Source organism: Mytilus edulis, chromosome 8, assembly GCF_963676685.1.
Source record: "Mytilus edulis chromosome 8, xbMytEdul2.2, whole genome shotgun sequence".
In the NCBI taxonomy this organism is placed as follows: Eukaryota; Metazoa; Mollusca; class Bivalvia; order Mytilida; family Mytilidae; genus Mytilus; species Mytilus edulis.
Genome location: NC_092351.1, coordinates 3,293,977 through 3,315,089, shown reverse-complemented (window position 1 = coordinate 3,315,089; position 21,113 = coordinate 3,293,977). Strand labels below are relative to the sequence as shown.

The window sequence follows — 21,113 nt, the reverse complement described above, 5'->3', positions numbered from 1 at the left end:
TAAAAAAAAAATCTATTTGGTCACAGTCAATGATCCGAAATTTGTAATTTGATAAATATCTGTTGTTTGATTCATCCTTCAATGTTGTTGGGTTTTTTTACAATAAAGGGAAGTTACACGCTACTAGTTACAAGTTACAAGCACTTTTTGTGCTGACATGAATTGTCATTGATATGGTTATATTAACAAATTTACTGTTTACAAATTTTTGAATTTTTTGAAATACTAAGGCTTTTCTACTTCAGGCATAGATTACCTTAGATGGAAAAACTTTTAGGAATTTTGGTCCTCAATGCTCTTCAACTTCTTACTTTATTTGGCCTTTTTAACTTTTTTGGATTCGAGCGTCACCGATGAGTCTTTTGTAGACGAAACGCGCGTCTGGCGTATATACTAAATTTAGTCCTGGTATCTATGATGAGTTTATCTACATACATTAAATTGGGAAGTAACCATCCAACAACATTTTCCACGTAAACTGCCGGCTCCAAGCCCGAATAAAGGAGGAGGGAAGTCATATTTCTTCTAATTGGCGTAATCGTATGTTTTATTTTTGGCGCAAATGATACCATGTAATTTTAAAACCGGTTGCGCAAACGTAGCATTGGAGAAAAAAAAGCTGTGGTGCAAAAGGACGCATTTTTGGCGCATACGGATCTCCCCCTTTTTTGGGCCCTTTATAGCGTGCTGTTCGGTGTGAGCCATGGCTCCGTGTGAAAGACCATACTTTGACCCATAATGGTGACTTTTATAAATTGTGATATGGATGGAGAGTTGTCTCATTTGCACTCATACCACATCTTCTTATATCTACTTCCAGCTTTTCAATGGTATTTTTTTGTTGTAAAAACGGCAATGTCCAGTTAAATGATGACAAATAAAATAAATGAAGCAACTAACAGGTTAATGTCCAGGACAAATTGACTTAAATATCTCGATTGATAACTGACAACAATATGCATCACATTTTATTATATTGTATTTTAAGCTCCGACGGCATCAATTGGGGATTTGATGGTCGCAAATTAAGTTTACTGGCGACGCGTTAGCGGAGACAGTAAACGGGTATTTGCGACCATCAAATCCCCAATTGATGCCGTCGGAGCTTAAAATACAATATTGTTATCTCCATTCTAATGAAACTGACAGAAAACAACGTTAAAACATGTATTTAAAATCTGTCATATGCCGTCTGTGCTTGCGCGTACGTCCAATAGCATCAATTGTCAATTGATGTCATGTAAATAAGTGACGCGGCAATACTGTACAAAAATTGTCTTAACTGTAGATAGTTGATGTTTCAATCGCGTTACATGGGAGACAGAAAAGACAAACAAAAGTACACAAAAAATAACATAGAAAACTAAAGACTGAGCAACACGAACCAAAAAATAGGGGTCTTATGTTCTCCGGGAGGGTAGGCAGATCTTGCTCCACGTGTGGCACCTGTCGTGTTGCTCATGTATGTACAAACCCGGAGATAAGTCTAATTCGATAGGTCACACTCGGGGAAAAGGGAACTGGATTGTAGTTGCGACATTTGGAATATTTGCGAAGTGTCACTATGTGGCAATATATGAATATAAAAAAAGGCAAAAATATAGGATAAGTTTAATTTATTGATAATAATTGAGATTGCCCTTTTCAGTTTGTTCAGAAAGCATTGCAACAGCAGTAGTTTGGTCCAGGTCCACAACGTCTGCCTTTTTCTATTTGTGCACATCCTCCTTTACCATAGCCGGAGGATTGAAAGATTACTCTCTCCGCGTCAGGCTGGGATCTCCGGGGATTGTCCTGGAGCTTCTTAACATTTTTACGAATTTTGTATACAGCATAGCAACTAACGCTGAAATTAAGAAATATTTAGTTGAATGTTGGAAAAATGTATTGTATGGAGTTGAAACAGTTAGCAACATAATAAACAAAGATCCTGCACTGATACATTGTAATCATATTTATATTGGTGTGCATTTTATACGATAAACAGCAATTCGCTAATTTATGATAGTTTGAAACAAGACTTAAATGGTCCTTTCCTTTGTTTTTTTCTTTTCTATATGGAATTGTGGACCAGGTTTGTTATGAGGATTTCAAACGTTCCAGGTTTGTTCTGAGGATTTCAAACGTTCCAGATCGGTTCCTTTGATCATATAGTTCCTCACGTTTTGAGGTATTTATACATCCTTGACTTTAATGTTATGGTTATGGGCGGTCCTGATGAAAAATTAAAAAAAAACCTTCTTGTGTGAAATTTATCAGGTGTATTTTCCATTTTGCAATACTGTTTACTCTGTTGCTGTATAGTGCTTCAGATATGTCTATTTTTGTTTTTGGTACTTATCTATTTTCTGCTGTCATACCATTACTTTTAATTCTTTAATTAACCTTGCATTACTTTTTCTCTAATTCTGTGGCAAGTTAACATTTCTGAATCCATTGTATAAAAAAAATTAATCAACGTGTGGTTGCCGGTGATCTCAGAAGATGATTGGATAAGTTTAAGGGTCATAACCTTTATCATCTCACTGGATGAATCAAAATATGCTAACAGGCAAGAAATTGACAAATATTGTGGAATGTGGAAGGCATTCGAAGGGGATTTTTGTTTAACAAAAAATGAAAGTTTATTTTTTAATCATTTATTTTTTAATCATTATAGAAACAGACTTACATAGTTACTCGTTGATTATAGGATTTATCCAATCTAGATAGTTAAATTATCAATTTTAAAGTCCTCGCCAATTGATTTTAACTATCTCGATTCGATATATCCAATACTCCACTGGTACACGGCCGACACTCGGCTAACCGAGAGATTGGTCGGTTAATCTATATTGAGGATGCGGCTATATCGGCGGCTGGTCTGTTAATCGGGTTGGCTAAAATCTGTTAATCAGGTGTTATCGAGAAAATCATTGAAAGTTCAGCATGTTTCATTGTATAACTTTCTAAATATATTTTCATCATAAAAAGTATTCATGTCTAACAAAACAATTCAATGTACTGAATTCAGTGGTGTAATTATTATTTGTCTAGCTTCGTTGCACGATCTATAAAATGAAAAGGCGGGTTACTCATCAATAAATTTATACACATTTTACACACATAAAATGTACACAAAATGACACATTGGTTAAATTAACTTGCATTATTACATTGGTTGCAATGAATTACATTGATTTCCCAGTTAGATAAAAACCGATAATTTCACATGTGAAATAAACGTGGTTATTTCACTCTCTGACGTCATACAACAATAGGCGTTGTCAAGACGTCGATAACGTCGGATCAAAACAAATTGTCAATGCGTAGGAAAAAGATATAGTTCCTTACATTTTCTACATTAATTTCATAAAAAAAAGCCATTTGCCAATGTAATAAAAAGAATAACTAATCGCCGTATTTGAATATCAAAAATAAGACAACGCGTGACCGAACGACGCATGGATTAAACGAGTGCGCAGCACGAGTTTAATCCATAGCGGCGTTCGGTCACAAGTTGTCTTATTTTTGATATTCAAATACGGCGATTAGTTATTCTTTTTATTACATTGGCAAATGGCTTTTTTTTATGAAATTAATGTAGAAAATGTAAGGAACTATATCTTTTTCCTACGCATTGACAATTTGTTTTGATCCGACGTTATCGACGTCTTGACAACGCCTATTGTTGTATGACGTCAGAGAGTGAAATAACCACGTTTATTTCACATGTGAAATTATCGGTTTTTATCTAACTGGGAAATCAATGTAATTCATTGCAACCAATGTAATAATGCAAGTTAATTTAACCAATGTGTCATTTTATACTATAATTCAATATGTTGAACATCGAAAAAAGAAAGGCATTATGTTTATTAACCATATTGATATCATTGTGTGAAAAATCTACACGAAAATCTGTATTTTGGGGACATAAATCAATCTTTATTTAAAACCTGGTCTGTTAATGGGTCGGATGTATAAAACCCGGTCTGTTAATTGGTCTGTTAAGAGTAATGAATGGCATTTTATTGCTATATGGGGTGTTATCGGATCAATTGAGTAGGCTCAAGACGAGCGGCTAAAATATACGAAAACAACACATGAGCAATGAAGCATAACATATACGGAAACAACACATGCAATTGAAAATTGATAAAAATGGTTTCAAAAAGTGTAATATTAAAGTAATATTAATTTCATCCAAGAATGATCGCAAATATCATGTTGATTCTGTTTAATTGTCATGAATGACACATGCAAATTTGTCATCTACATTGGTACAAAATGTAACAGTATATAAATCAGAGATAAACGTCGTAATGTAACTTAACATCAGTAAGTAAAATATATTGGGATGACAAAATATGAAAAATAAAGAAAGAATAATGAGTAAGATAAATAAAATGTAGAAAAAAATGACATAACAATTTAAAGAATACAGGAAATAAACAATACCCCCAATCCGGACCCTTATACACGAGAATATGGATGGAAACCGAATATAGAATAATATATAAGGACAATAGAGAGTGATACATTGCTAAAAACGAAAGAAAAATAATACTTGTTTAAGAATACAACAGTCTCACATGAAACACCGATGGCTGTTGAAACAGTAACGGAGTGCGATGTACTTATATTGGTGACAAATTCTAGAAGTTTACATGCGGACAACTATAGTGGCAGGTTAATGCCATTTTGCGTTTTAGCGCTAAAGCGTTTTCGCCTTACATATTCTATATGGCGAAAACGCGAAATTGCGAAGTCGAAAACGCGAAACTGCGAAACCGATTTCTCGTTTTCGACTTCGCGGTTTCGCCTTTTCGCGATTTCGCGTTTTCGCCCTATAGAATATGAAAGGCGAAATCGCGAAAACGCGAAATGGACTTCACCGACCACCATAGACAGCTGTAGTTCTCCTCTGCACTTATGTAGAAAGGAACTAAACGGAATAAAATGAATTGAAACTTTAAATAACCAAATGTAGCTGCATTCGCTCCTTTCCGTTTACTTCTTTAGAGTGATTTAATTCGTAAACAACATATGATTAAGTAATAGAAGCAAAGAACCAATTGGATGATGCTGACGAATTAGGGTTTAACGTCCAGTGACAAATATCATGTTCATATGTGAACGAGAACACGTTATGTGTACCCTGTGTTGTATTAGAAAGACACTTTAAGGGCATGTCGGGAATTTAGCGCGAATATATACATGTTAACGTTGCTACTTGACTTATGTAATTATGACGTTACTTATATAGCAATGGCTAGACGTTAGAATAAACACGATCTATACACAACGCATTTTATCTACTTTACACAACATTTATGGTGCCGTGACTGTCGGAAGCAATGGAATCGAAGTTAAAAGCAGTACGTAGAGGACACAGAGGGCAAGTCACAAAGTTATTCAAGAAATTCGATGAGATTGAAAAGAATTCGGACTTAGACAAAGACGATGTGAAACTTATTTCGGATGCAGTTGAACAGAAACAGAAGACTATCGTGGATTTGAATGAAAAGATATTGGATTTAACGTCGGAGGAGGATGTAGAAGAGGAAATTCAAGAGTCTGATGAGTATATGTTTAATTTAGAGTCCAAACTTCGGAAAATTAGAAAAATATATTCTGATTCTATTTCTCAAAATGTCGCATCAACGTCTCTAGATCCAAATGCAAATAGTTTTATGCCATCTTACCCCACAAATTCATCGCTTACCAATGCCAATGTTATACGCAGCAATGAAACTGAAATTAATGTACAGCCAACCAATTTCGATAACTTTCGCTCCATGCAAAATACCCATCGTGACTTGCAGTCTACAAATAACTTGTACAACCAAGGCTTTTCTTCAGTATCAAACAGCAGTCAAAATCACAGATTACCTAAACTTGATTTACCGCACTTTGATGGGGAAATTTTACAATGGCAAACATTTTGGGATTCCTATGAATCAACTATTCATTTCAACATTACTTTGACCGAGATACAGAAATTTAGTTACTTGAAGGCCCAACTCCATGGCCATGCCGCCCAAACTATTGAAGGTTTCGCACTGACAAATGTCAATTACACCACTGCCGTTAATTTGCTCAAAGAGCGTTTTGGATCGCCTCAAAAGATTATTCATGCCTACATGAAAGCTTTAATGGATCTTCCTTCACCGTCAAATGATTTAAACAGCCTAAGGAGGTACGGAGACCACCTAGAAACGTACGTAAGAGGTCTTGAATGTTTGGGTCAAACACAAGAAATGTATGGCGCGCTATTAGTACCTATAATTATTAGTAAACTACCAGTAGAAACGAGAAAAAGTATTGCCCGTGAATATGATAGCGATCATATAACTCTTAACAACCTCAGAAAAGCCATCACAAAAGAAGCGAGAATTCTTGAAGCGGGACAATTTACCGACCGCGAAGGTTTACATACTACCGCAACATTTCTGACCGAAGCTCGAAATAAAACTCAGCGAAATTTCAATACAAACAATCCACGTTTCAATGACAAAAAACGTCCTTGCATCTACTGCACTGGTATACATTTTCCGGGAGATTGCACGATAATTTCTGACGTGAATGAAAGACTGAACATCGTAAAGCAAAAGAAAAAATGTTTCAACTGTCTAGGAAACCACGGTGTTGCCGAGTGTAAATCGCGTAACCGATGTAAGAAATGTAACAAGAAACATCACACCAGTATTTGCGAGGAACAAGCTACAGATGGAAAAGGACAGGACAGCAAGGAGAAATCAACCGTTGTAAGCTTGGTAAAAACAGAAGAACCAGAAACTGCAGTAATGTATACCTCACAACACACAAGTGTTTTATTGAAAACAGCTATCGCACCAATATCATACGGGAAACAGATCACAGAAGCAAGTATTTTATTTGACGAAGGTGCCCAACGTTCATTCATCACTCAGAGCATAGCAGACAAATTACAGATAAGACCAAGCGGAAGGGACACAATTGAACTGTCAGCTTTTGGAGACAAGGAGAAGAATATACGCCATTTGGATACAGCAACCGTTCAACTACATACTGACAAAGGTGATATTGTAAGCATTAATGCATTGATTGTTCCAGATATTGCAGTCCCACTTCAAAACCAGACGAAATACTTTACACGCAATTTGCCATACTTGAAAAATTTAAAGCTCGCACATCCGGTAAATGACGATGATTGCTTTGAAATTTCACTCTTGATAGGAGCCGATTATTATTGGGATATAGTTCAAGATCAAGTGATAAGAGGGAATGGACCTACAGCCGTAGCATCAAAAATTGGTTACTTGTTATCTGGACCGGTAATAAGAAACGGAGAGAAATCCTTGACTTCATCAGTTCTTCTGAATGTTACTTCACACCATGCAGAGGAAAGCGAGATCGAGAAATTCTGGAATCTAGAATCGTTAGGAATACGTTTACCACAACAGGACGATGAGGAGAGTTTTGTAAAGACTTATCAACAAGACTGTATCAAATTTGAAAACGAACGTTATTCTGCCAGGTTGCCATGGAAACTGGATCATCCGGATCGCCCCATACTGTACCCGCTCGAAATCCGAACAAACATTAACAATTTAGATGACAAAAATGATGATACTTCAACAGAGAGATTGACACGAGTTCTACCAAAACGAGAGACATCTGTTCGAGCTCGACTACCCAAAAGTGATAGACTTCGTTAAAAGTGAATTTAATAAGTGAATTATTTGAATTTGTTTTAGAAAGACATTTTAATTATTTAATTTTCAGAAATATCTATTCGATTGACATTTAAAGTAATTAATAATTTCATATTTTAACTTTTGCCGGCCCCGAGAATGTCGGGAATTTAGCGCGAATATATACATGTTAACGTTGCTACTTGACTTATGTAATTATGACGTTACTTATATAGCAATGGCTAGACGTTAGAATAAACACGATCTATACACAACGCATTTTATCTACTTTACACAACAGGGCATACGATACAGTTACAGGGGAGGTAATGAAGTTGCTAACGTAAAATGTTATTTTCGCGACGTCAAACTGTGACATATCGGGAAAAGATGCATTTTTCGACTGATTTTTATCATTCAAACTGATTTTATTTGAAAACGAGTACATGGACCCCTATTTTTTAAAACGACATTTTGTTTCATTTTCCAGGGAGATTATGTGGACCAAATTTTATAAAACTGTAAATAGTGCAATTTTTTTTAATTTGATAAAAATACAGCAAGAAATGACTTTTTTTTTCTCAATTCATGACCATTTGATAAATATGAGTTATTTCTTAATAAAAAATGCATAAATTTTTAGGACACTAATAAAATACAGAAATTACAAATTATTTAACAAAAAACAATTTGTGTTTATCTTTTAAAACAAGAAAGTTATGTCTTTCTTTCGAAAAGAAAAATACGGCCACAATGACTTTTGAGCAAATATACAAAATTTCGACCTCATTTAACTCAAAAAGTAGCACATGGAGGTATATTTTTTATTACATATTTGATTTAACAAGGCAAAAAATAGCCTATATGGAAATTTTCAGCAAACTGTAAATACAGGTTCAAAACTGTATCGTATGCCCTTAAGTCGGAATTGAGAACGTGCTACTTCGAACAGACACAAAAATTAAGCCTGATTGAAAACGTCAATAAAAAATTCATGTATATTCCAGAGGCCAATCCATATCACGCTATATTGAAGTGACACGCACTTCAATAAAATGCAAAGAAAGTCAAAATAAAAATGCTCTTTCTAGGATACTGTGGCACCGTATTGTCATTTTTGTTTACTCAGGAACATCTCATTCTTAAATTTTTCAAGGGGAAAATATAAAGGTAGCAAAATTATTGTCGTGGCTAAATAACTCTTAACTGACACAATTTCAATTGTCCAACCCATTAACAGACTTTATTCCCAAAATTTCACTAAAACGTGGTATTACTCACGTTATTTTACAATTATGAAATATTTACTAATGTCAATTTATTTTTTAGAACCACAGTACTATTTTTTGTCCTTTAAATGATATCTAAATTTGTTTGTTTCGCCTTTTATTAAACAAATTGCTATGCGTAAAGGCATAAATACTACATACTTGCGCGACGCCTTTTAGTTTTACTGAAAACTGCGCAGTCTAAGAAATGTTTTTACAAGTGCAAAATGTTCTATGATAGATATCATTTTGTCAGACACTTTTCTTTTTTTTATTTGGTTCATTTAACATGCCAAAAATCTGTATATCTAATAGAGTTTAACATTAACCCTTTAACATTCAAGGATTTTTTACCTTTTCTTCCCGAATAAAGGATAAATGTTTTCAGTCAATTGCACATTTCGATAAAAAGCTCACTCAAAGGACAAGTGAGACTCATCTGATAGATAATTGACCAAGGTTTCAGGAAAACTTGATTTGGGGAAAATAATTTCTTACTTTGGTCACGTGATATCCCTCAAAAGTCACGTGACATGCGGAATCAAAGTGACAAATATGTACAATTCAAGCGGAAAAGCGGTTTTACAGACATTTAGTGACAAAAATAGAACATAATTTTAGTGTTGAATTAATGCATGAAGACTTTCGGAAACATTATCGGTGAAAACTTTATACAGAAAGATGCAAAACGAAATATCAAGACTCGAAACACCGAAAAATAGTGGATTTTTTTAGAATTTTTGTCATAGTCAAATAAATGGCCCAAGTTTATGTTAAAGATGTACTATTCATAACTGCTTACAGAATAAGCCTTTAGGACAGAATTTTGAGTAAATATTGAATGAAAATCTGGTATTTTTTGAGCGTCCAGGCTAAGAATGTAACAAAAACAGAGAGAGGGGAGAAAAAAAAGGGAGAGGGGGGGGGGGGTAATTTTTCTTTTTGATGTAAATCATGTATTTCAGTTGTCTTACAGCAGATTTCAGTCAGTATGTAGCTAATGGTAATATCTTTGGTTAGCTTGCTTGTTAGCTGAACCGTGAAGTCATTGTTAGGTAAGGTAAACTACCCTCCTTTTAAAGTAGCTTAGTCCTACAGAGAGATAGATTTTTTATCTGTTGGGCTAGTCTACTATTAAAGGAGGGAAGTTTACCTTACCTAACAATGACTTCACGGTTCAGCTAACAAGCAAGCTAACCAAAGATATTACCATTAGCTACATACTGACTGAAATCTGCTGTAATTGAAATTGAAAGTAAAGTTAAGTTAAGTTACATTTAAAACATTTATTTTTTCGTCCTCCGGCAGTGAGGTTTGAACACGCGATCATCCGGGTGTAAGACTGTGCATCTTTCCACTGAGCCATAGAAACCATTGGAAAACTTATGAAATTTAAGCATATAAGTCACCTTCTCTGTAAGACTAGAAATTAATTTTGGGAGAACATAATCAAACTTCGTTTTCTTAAGAAGCTATTTTTTGAAAATTATTATTTTTTGAAGCAAATTTGTAAGAAAGTTATTCAGAAATGTTCGTTTTTTCGTCTATATGTCACTTTTTCTATACCTTAGCGATACGATATCCAACACCCTAATAACCAGACACTAAAGAAACAAAGATTTGTTATTGCTATTCCGACTTGGCTAACAATTTTTAACACATTTTAGATGTTCTCATCTCTTTTGCTATAAAAACTGACAAAACAAAACATGAAAACTCCTTGTAATTTGAGTTTGTTTCAGTGTTGATACTCTATGAATCAGATTTTTTGTATGTGTATGAGTTTTACTTACAGTTTTGATAGTATTCTTGTAAATGATCACGGCACAGTTATCAAAATTTTCATTTTAAAACAAAAAACAGCAACAATTTGTCTTGTGACATTTTGTGAAAATATTCTATTTAAAAATAGAAATAAAACAGTTTCCCCCCCAAAAAAATCTTGTCAATATAGGGCAAATTGACATAATGCATTGCATTTTATTGGTTTCAAACACCAAAAATCAAGTTGGTGGTATACTGATCTTCAATTTGAGCCCACAACCACATATGTACGTCAAAAATTGTCAACGATACAAAACTTCATGCAAACGACTCCGCCACAAATTTTGCTTAACGGTCAAATTGACCGGTAGGAACGTTAAAGGGTTAAATTAAGCGTTTTACTCTTAACAGACGTATGACCAACCCGATTAACAGACCAATCGCCCATATAGCCGCATACTCAATATAGATTAACGGACCAATCTCTCGGTTAGCCGAGTGTCGGCCGTGTGATATCAATGTAAGAATCTAATATATATTTATTAGTCATTAATTGAGATGAGAAAATGTAAGGGTTATAGCATTAAGTGTTTTACTGTTACTTCTACCATTAACCTTGTATTACTTTTTATCAGTCATTGATCGAGTCCGAGATTAGAAAATGTAAGGGTTATAACATTAAGTTTTTACCTTACTTCTTTCATTAATGAAATTAAGAACGGAAATGGTGAATGTGTCAAAGAGACAACAACCCGACCAAAGAGCAAAAAAACAGCCGAAAGCCACTAAACGGTCTTTAACAAATCGAGGAAATCCCCAACCCGGAGTTGGGCTACAGCTGGTCCCTTAACAAAAATGTGTACTAGTTCAGTGAAAATGGACGTCATACTAAACTCCAAAACATATTAATGAACTAAAATTCAAAATCATACAAGACTAACAAAGGCCAGATCAGAGGCTCCTGAATTGGTACAGGCGCAAAAATGCGGCGGGGTTAAACATGTTTAGTGAGATCTCAACCCTCCCCGTATACCTCTAGCCAATGTAGAAAAAAACCAAACATACACTATTACGCACAGTAAAACTCAGTTTAAAAGAAGCCCGAGTCCACTTCAGAATTGGTATCAAAAGAAACTAAGCAAAATGACAATGACATATAAATTAACAAAGGACTACTAGCAGTTACTGACATTCCAGCTTCAGACCTCAATTTAACTGTTTGAAAGATTATGTCTTAATTATGAATATTAATTAGCAATTTAAGCACTACTAATTTCTGGCTATGTTTACTTTCTCCTCAGTATTTAATGCTGTTTTTTTTTTTTTTTTTTTTTTTTTTTTTTTTTTTGGAGGGGGAGTATTACTAAGTTGCTGTTTTAAAGTCCAAATACTTCTCTTATTATAATAGCGTTATTTTATTGGTAAATAACTATATATTTTTTTCACCAACACGTGATGCATTGCGGGGTACATAAAATATCTGTCTGTCTGTCCTTCCGGTTAGATTTTCAAGTGGACAATTTTTGCCAGATTTTTATAAAACTTGTATCGTACGGACACTTCGAAAATCAGTCCCTATCAACTATTTTTTAAAAGAGTTATGCCAATTGGAAATTGCATTGTATTTGCTGTCAATCCGTCATTTCTCTAACATATTTGTAAAAAGTTTCAAAGAACAAAAAAATATTGTTGGTTATTGCCTTTTGTTGGATAAAATACGTGCAACGCGGAAGAAATTGAAACTTTATTCTTTTATTAAAGTTGTATCATTGTTAATATTAGCGGCATACCATTATTTATGTAACATAAATAAATTATTCAGTTAGGAAATATACTTCTTCATGTACCTAAATTTTCGGTATTTAGTTTTTAAAAATCATTAGTTATCTGTGCTATAATAAAATGTCAGAAAATCGGATCTAAATCCAAAGTTTGATGATGGATGATGAATTATAATACAAATGATAATTGACATGCTGATGCATTATATTCGTAACAAAAAAAGGCTCAGCCGTCTTGGGATTGCTCACTATACGATATTTTGTTGAAGATCTCACAGAAACTTCCAAATGAGGAACAACAGAAACAGTAATGTGTTTAATTTCTAGTTAAAATCAAATGCACTATTATTAATGGTGTATAAGTTAGCATGCGAGAGAAACAGAAATTGGAGCATCGATTTTACAAAAATATCGTTCTATTACGGAACATTACACGCACCTTGTATTACTTTTTATAAGTCATTGCTTGAGATGAATAAGTGTAACATTTAGTGTTTTACTGATATTCAAATACGGCGATTAGTTATTCTTTTTATTACATTGGCAAATGGCTTTTTTTTATGAAATTAATGTAGAAAATGTAAAGCTCTTCTTCTAATTATAAAACGGTACTGATTGTGTTCACTCACTCATTATCTTTGAGAATATATACTATATTTGTTGTCTCCCTTCTCTTATATAATATTGTTTCAATTTTATTGTCATGTATTGTAATTTCAATGAAAAAAATCAACACAATTATTTGTACACTTTAATTTAAACTGTAATTGTACTGCTCCTCGGGGCGTCTTGATTGACAAATAAAAATTGTTGTTGTTGTTGTTGTTGTTGTTGTAAGGAACTATATCTTTTTCCTACGCATTGACAATTTGTTTTGATCCGACGTTATCGACGTCTTGACAACGCCTATTGTTGTATGACGTCAGAGAGTGAAATAACCACGTTTATTTCACATGTGAAATTATCGGTTTTTATCTAACTGGGAAATCAATGTAATTCATTGCAACCAATGTAATAATTCTTTCATTAACCTTGTATTACTTTGTAGCTCACCTGGCTCAAAAGGGCCAAGTGAGCCTTTCTCATCACTTGGCATCAGTTGTCCGTCGTCGTCCGTTTACTTTTACAAAAATCTTATCCACTGAAACTACTGGGCCAAATAAAACCAAACTTGACCTGAATCATCCTTAGGGTATCTAGTTTAAATAAACAGCTGCGCCACGAGCGCATGATACGCCTGTCCTCTTGTGTGTGAAGTTTTATGCAATAATCATAAATAGTTTCTGAGATACGGCGCAACATGTGACCCCCCCTTTTTTTTTTTTACAAAAAACTCAATAACTCTAAAATAAAATTTTGAATCATCACTAAAAAGTATAACGTGACGGTACCCAAATTGCACCTATTTTGACAGTTTTTTCATCTACGTTTTTTTATGATGAAGACAAAAATGTCCATTCTGTGTTTATTTTGTAGCCCTATCCTTCTTTATTATAAAGGTACACCAATTTGATTTTTATTCCATATGGAATCATAGAAAAATTGATCTAAACTGACCTCCAAACCATCAATGGTTCTGAAATTAGGAGTACCCAAATTGCTTCCATGCTTAAATTCACATAGTCAAAAGTCTAATAACAGAGATTTTGTTTAATTTCTTTAAATATTTTGAACAATTGGATATTAGTCCATGCTTATTCTTCATTATTTTTTTAAATGGATACTTGTAACATATTGCATTTGCTCATTTTAAAAAGATGACGTTTTGATGACGTCGCATGGCGACGTTTGACTTTCAGTACATTTTGCTTTTTCAGTAAATACTTCATCTGATAGATACTGTGAACGTTTTGTGCATATCTAAATAGTTTTACCTATGTTGAAAGATGTGCTTAGTATCAAATCATAAAAAAACAAATTGTTTAGTCTCTAGAAAATCTTGTAAGATTTTCGCTGCTAGTTTTGCTAAATAGGTGCAATTTGGATACTTGGTGCAATTTGGGTACCGTTACGTTACAGATCTTAAGATTTATATAACTAAGAAGTGTGTAAAGTTTCAAGCAATAATCATAAATTATAGTTTTTGAGATAATGACGGGTCGGTGCGACATGTGACCCCCCCCCCCTTCCCCCATTATAAGCAATAATCATAAATTCTTATTGAGATACGGAGCGACATGTGAAAAAAACACACCCCTGTTTTAGTTACAAAGTCCCGTAACTCAAAAGTTTTAATCTTATTTTCACCAAAAAGTAAACAGATCATAAGAAACAACTATGTTAAGTTTCATGAAATTTGGATAAGTTGTTCTCAAGTTATGGTGCGACATGTTTACGACGGACAGACGGACGCCGGACATTTGTATATCATAATACGTCTCGTCAAAATTTTGAGTCGTTTAAAAATGAATCCGATGACAACGCTCATCAACCAAGATGCCCGCCATGGTTAAAAATAGAACATGGAGGTAAAACGCAGTTTTTAGATTATATTTCTGAAACTAAAGCATTAAGAGAAAATCTGACATAGGGTAAAATTGTCATGGTCTATTTGCCCTGAAATTTTCAGGCGCATCAGACAACCCATTGTTGGCTGGCTATGGAACGACACAGCTGTCTTATGTAGAACAATGATATTACGTTATGTTGTTTTATCGCACCGCGTGTAAATTATCACGTTTTGATTGGCTTAAAGCCGTCGTCACGTGGTGACCCCTAATGGATCCGTAGGGGGTTAGTACATTTCATAGGGGGTTCATGACGTCACTCTGCTGTTAAAGGTGACGTCATCTATTAATGTTGTTCATGACGTCACTCTACTGTTAAAGGTGACGTTAAAGGTGACGTCATCTATTAATGTTGTTGTGTTTTTCAACAAAACGCAGCAGAAAAAGTTAAGCAAGGCTTTAGCGATAAATTCGTTATACGGTTAACTACTGACCCACTACGGACCATAGAGGATATCAAAATTAAGACTTGTACTGTATTTTCAACAAATGAGACACTTTAACCCTCTTGCTGCCGACCGTTTTTCAAGGTTGCATTTCATATGCCGGAAAATACGACAGAACAACGTCTGTGACGTAACATGCCAAACAACGACGTCATTCGATATATGACGTCACTACATAATGACCAATACATTTGGGACCCACTGGAGAAAACATAACTCTGTTTTATCTTCGGTATTTTAATTGAAAGAGATACAGCATTGATGAGAAGCTTGCATAAATTTATCCATGGACATGTGTCCCTCCGGCACTGCCGGTTTGGACATATGTGTCCCTCCGGCAGCAAGAGGGTTAAAGGTTAAAGGGAAATGTGGTGGGGACTATAAAGCGACAAAGCATCGATAAAATAGGAATTCAGCGATTTTTTTTAGCGTGTATGATCATTTGCACATAAATGAATATTAAACTTTACTTTTATTAATTGCATTCTCTGATATACCACGAGCTAATTGAAAAAAAAACACTTTTTGGAATATCTGTTTCACAGGTGACGACGGATATGTCGAAACAGACATTCCGGTCAGACAAGGCCGACCGTGCAAGGGCTGTATAGCCAGTCAAGGTCGTTAAAAACTTCCATTTGTTGTTGTATTCCGGTCAGACATGCAAACCTCGGCCAAAAAGAAATACGCCTTTTTTTTCATCATGTTCATTTAATGCTAAATAATTGTGTTGGAAATTTTTGTTTCTAATAGCAAAAAAGTGGACAAGACTATTGTTTCAATACAGATACGGTCAGAATTGAGTTTTGCTTAACGCAAGAATCAGAGTCAAATTTTTTTTCTCTCAAAAATCTCAGACTGCCACCTCAAATTAAATGGTTCGTACCTGAGACTTGAAATCTTTCTTAAATTCTTGTCAATTTTCATTTTGTTTACTATTTATATTACAAAAATTGGAATTTATTGAATGTAAAAAAAGCAGTGAATAATTTTAAAATTCATATTATCATGACATATAAGATTCCATTCCAATTTGATATTTGACATAATTTGTTATGACTTATCATTTAAAAATGAACAAAACTCTTGTTTAAAATTTTGACCCCCCTTTTTTTATTTCAACAAACAAATCCCCTTTATACATTTAATTCATAAATATATCATTAGGCATTATCAAAGACTTGATTATATGTATACAATTATGTTAAACTAACCTAATATAGTTTCTGTTGAATCGCCAACGGCATCGTTCATTGTGCTGTTGTTTACGTCCTACAAAATAAAATGAAGTCGACGTAAACAAAAAATTACCGAAAGGTCACAGTGTTTACATTTGAAATCCGCGGCTTATAAAACATTATTCATTCATACTATTATTGTTTCTTTATTCAAAAACATCTGAAAAATTCAAAAATCGATGATAAATTTATATATAAGTTCAACTTACCATGATAAATTCATAATTTTCCAGAAAAACAATTGCCGACTTGACATTGACCTCTTTCACCTGTTTACCCTGTTTACCTGTACTGCAACTCCCTCCTATGTCAGGAGAACCACCAATCCTAGAATCGGTGTAATATCACTCGCGGTGATTGGATTATCATGTACCAAAATAATCGTCAGACAATCCGCTTTCCGTTGATTGGTCATTCAGAAAGGGTTTCCTCTTGATGACGCGCGGATCAGCCAATGAAAACGAATGCCGCTTTTAGATTCCGCTAAAAATAAGTACCACGTTTTCAAACAGTGACGGAGACTACACATTTGTTACTCCACGTAAACTATTAATAGTTTATTTATTCTTTGGAGTATTTTTATCAAATCTTCACCAAAAGAAAGGTAAACATTACCTGCAGATACATTTAAAAGGAATAATAATCAATTAAAATGAGAAATTACTTTTAAAAGGGATTTAAATTTGTATTTTTTTCTGTCAAAATGTCTATCGATTACCGATAAAGGTCACGTGACTTGAAACCCCTACTTTCTAGAGCTTATAAATACTGACTGTGGATCATTAATATTCAATTTGTTATTTATAAAATAAACGTATTTACACTTTTGGTATTTAGCTGAATCTTGCCTCCGAATGACCTTAGATCTACTCCGAATCACCTTTTTGACGTCAAGCAACGATCACTTTTAAATTGTGACGTCAAATATTTTAAATTATGATGTCAAAGTTTACGGGAACCTGTGTGATTTTACGTAATGGCGGACAAATTTGCATACAAGTGTAAATACGTCTATAGGTTGGGGCATTTGGGGTTAAACATGTTTTCGAGGTAAATAATATGGTGGAACATTTTTTCATGAGAGTGTAATAGTCTATAGAGTATTTACTAATATGAGGCAGGCATTACCTGTAAATGGGGACGAAGTCTGTGTGAATTATTTTTTTGTAACTTAAATATTTGTTTAAAAAAAAAAAACGGAAATACCGTAACGTTTCCGATTTTGGTTCTGTTGTTAGGGATTTAGTTGTGACGTTATTTAAATTATGACGTCATATGCAATGTAAACAAAGAAACGCTATCATCAGGTAACGTTTTTTCATATCAAGGAATTATTAAAAATGAAATTTGTAATGCGCGTTCCTTCCTATTTTATACTAGACTGATAAATATATATTTTACTCAAAATTTCATACAAACGAGACCAGAAAAAGGAAGTACATTGTACATTTCTGCGCAGGTCCGGGATTTCAAAACACGACAAAAAAAATTTGAACGATTTTGAGCTCATTAGTATACAATGAAAAATTCCGGAAATTTTCCCGTATTTTTTTTTTATTGAATTTTCTACTGTTATTGGGGACTCCGTCCCCATAATATGAGGCAGGCATTACCTGTAAATGGGGACGAAGTCTGTATGAATTATTTTTTTGTAACTTAATTATTTGTCAAAAAAAAAAGAAACGGAAATACCGTAACGTTTCCGAGTTTGGTTCTGTTGTTAGGGAATTTAGTTGTGACGTTATTTAAATTATGACGTCATATGCAATGTAAACAAAGAAACGCTATCATTAATTAGGTAACGTTTTTTCATATCAAGGAATTATTAAAAATGAAATTGGTTTTGCGCGTTTCTTCCTATTTTATACTAGACTGATAAATATATATTTTACTCAAAGTTTCAGACAAACGAGACCGGAAAAAGGAAGTATATTGTACATTTCTGCGCAGGTCCGGGATTTCAAAACATGACATAAAAAAAATTGAACGATTTTGAGTTTATTAGTACAATGAAAAATTCGGGAAATTTTCCCGAATTTTTTTTTTATTGAATTTTCTACTGTTATTGGGGACCTCGTCCCCATATTACTTTCTGTTTGGTGGAATAGTGAAATAGAAGTAAATACGTTCTTGCTCAATCCTTGGTCGCTTTGAAGGTTTCATGATTGTCATGACATCCTCAGTCTAAGCAATGTGTTACTGTAATTTGAATTTCAAAATGACCGAGTGACGTTTTTTCAACGCAAAGGTCACTAGGCCTCCACCATAGCAAATCACATGACTTTGACAATCAGTAAATATCAGCAAAAATATCTTTATAAGTAAAGAATTGTCGTATAAAAATTAAATACACGGGAAATGGCAAAGTTCACGAAGTCCAAATGAAGTCTATAGATATAGGAAGATGTGGTGTGAGTGCCAATGAGACAACTCTCCATACAAATAACAATTTAAAAAGTAAACCAGTATGATTAATCATTTTACAAAAAAAAAAGAAGAAAAAAGTCAGGGCAAAAGGGGGGGGGGCGTACGCCCTCTACGCCCCCTCTGAATCCGCCACTTATCTTTAATCTTACAGTTACATATACATGACAACTAAGGTACTCAGTTACTCACCGACTCTTGTTTATGTGGTGTGTATAAAGTATGTCGACCCTTTTTGCAGCACATATAGTGTTGCAAGATCTCCGACTCGGACAGTTTCTTCGAATAGCCATCACCACCCCATAATTGTGACCCGCACAAAATGATTGCGCCATCTCATCAAAATAGTTGTATGTCAGTTTTCCATCATATGTCTTTAGTAGAAGCACTGAAATTTTACAAGCAACTTGATATACATAAAGGTAACAGTAGTATACCGCTGTTCGAAATTAATAAATAGATTGAGAAAAAAAAAAACACAAATCCGGGTTACAAACTAAAACTAAGGAAAACGCATCAAATGATAAAAGCAGAACTACGACACAACAGCAACACAACATTAAAATGTAACACACACACAGAAACGAACTATAATATAACAATGGCCGTTTTCTGACTTGGTACAGGACAATTTAAGAAAAAAAAATGGTGGGTTGAACCTGGGTTTTGTGGCAATGTTTAAAATATACCGGGCATTACCCTTTAAAATGTCGTGATTTCAGACTTTAACTGTTACCATTCAAAAACATATTTGGATTGAAGAATTTGTTTATGTACTAATAATTTAATCGATCGTTGATGTAACACGTCATCTGATTGGCTGAAAATCAAAGTTTTGTCTATCAGCTCATAGACACAATTTTGTCATGTGATCATGACGTCATCAACGTTTTTTTTTCATGATTTACTCCTTTAAAATGGAATTTAGAATTAAGTTATAAGGAATGACCACGTGGGTAATTCAGTGAGCACCACATTTGTGATGTTATTTCTTCATAGAAAGAAAAAAAAGTACATTAATTTCTTAAATGTTATATAAATTTTGATAGAGGTACCAATTTTGAATTTACTAATATAAATATGACTAAAAAATTACTTAAGTTTCCGTCCTTTGTGCGCCCAAATTATGTTAGCCTGAACAAAGCTTTAAAGAATGATTGAGTATTATGTGCAATATAATACAGTGCTAAATTTTCTCCGAGTTCGACAGTCAGCAACTGATCTAAAATTTTGGATGATTTTCAACTAGCGTTATTTTATTATTACGTTTAATATTTCAATAAATATGATTACTCTACGAATCACTCGTGTTCATGCCTCCCCCCCCCCCCCCCCCCCCCTTCCGTCACAATACAATATTATTATATAGATAGTCGACCTTTCTATGGATACACCTTATACACCTTATCGCTAATCCCGGTTGACCCGGCCGCTTGAACTTTTGACGCACACAACAATCACTTTTCCATTGTGGCGTCAGGTATTTTGCTTTATGACGTCAAAATTTTACGGGAACTTGTGTGATATCCAGACCCTAATGACGGACAAATAGCAATAAGGATCAATATAAAGGTGCATAGAAACAAGTGCCTGTGACTGTGTGTACTGAATATCGTGTGTAACGTCTATGTGAACCTATTGCTATGCATTTATAACGAAACTAAGCATATTTCATAGCATTCAGGTTTAGTATTCAACTTACCATAAACAAATACACTTAGTAACGATATCTGAATATTCATCTCTAAATGTAACCCACCCTCTTGCTGCCAAAGGGACATTAATGGCTTCTACACACAAAACTTGTTTATTGTGTAGAACGTCAATGGTCCATGGTAACGTCACAATACAGAGGAGCACAGACAACGTCACAAACGGCGCCAAAAGCAAACAGAACCAAATGCATTATTATGTCCCACCTACGATAGTAGAGGGGCATTATATTTTCTGGTCCGTCCTTCTGTCCGTCCGTTCGTTCAGGTTAAAGTTTTTGGTCAAGGTAGTTTTTGATGAAGTTAAAGTCCAAT

General features: G+C 34.2%; 1 long non-coding RNA gene across 1 annotated transcript; it reads right to left on the bottom strand.

The window, feature by feature from the left end:
* Window positions 1-1,599: 1,599 nt before the first annotated feature.
* On the bottom strand, window positions 1,600-20,945 carry LOC139484621 (uncharacterized). The gene is made up of 3 exons (XR_011655126.1): window positions 20,789-20,945; window positions 19,279-19,474; window positions 1,600-1,846 (listed from the first exon to the last, which is right to left on the bottom strand). It is a non-coding gene; the product is annotated as an uncharacterized lncRNA (long non-coding RNA).
* Window positions 20,946-21,113: the final 168 nt, after the last annotated feature.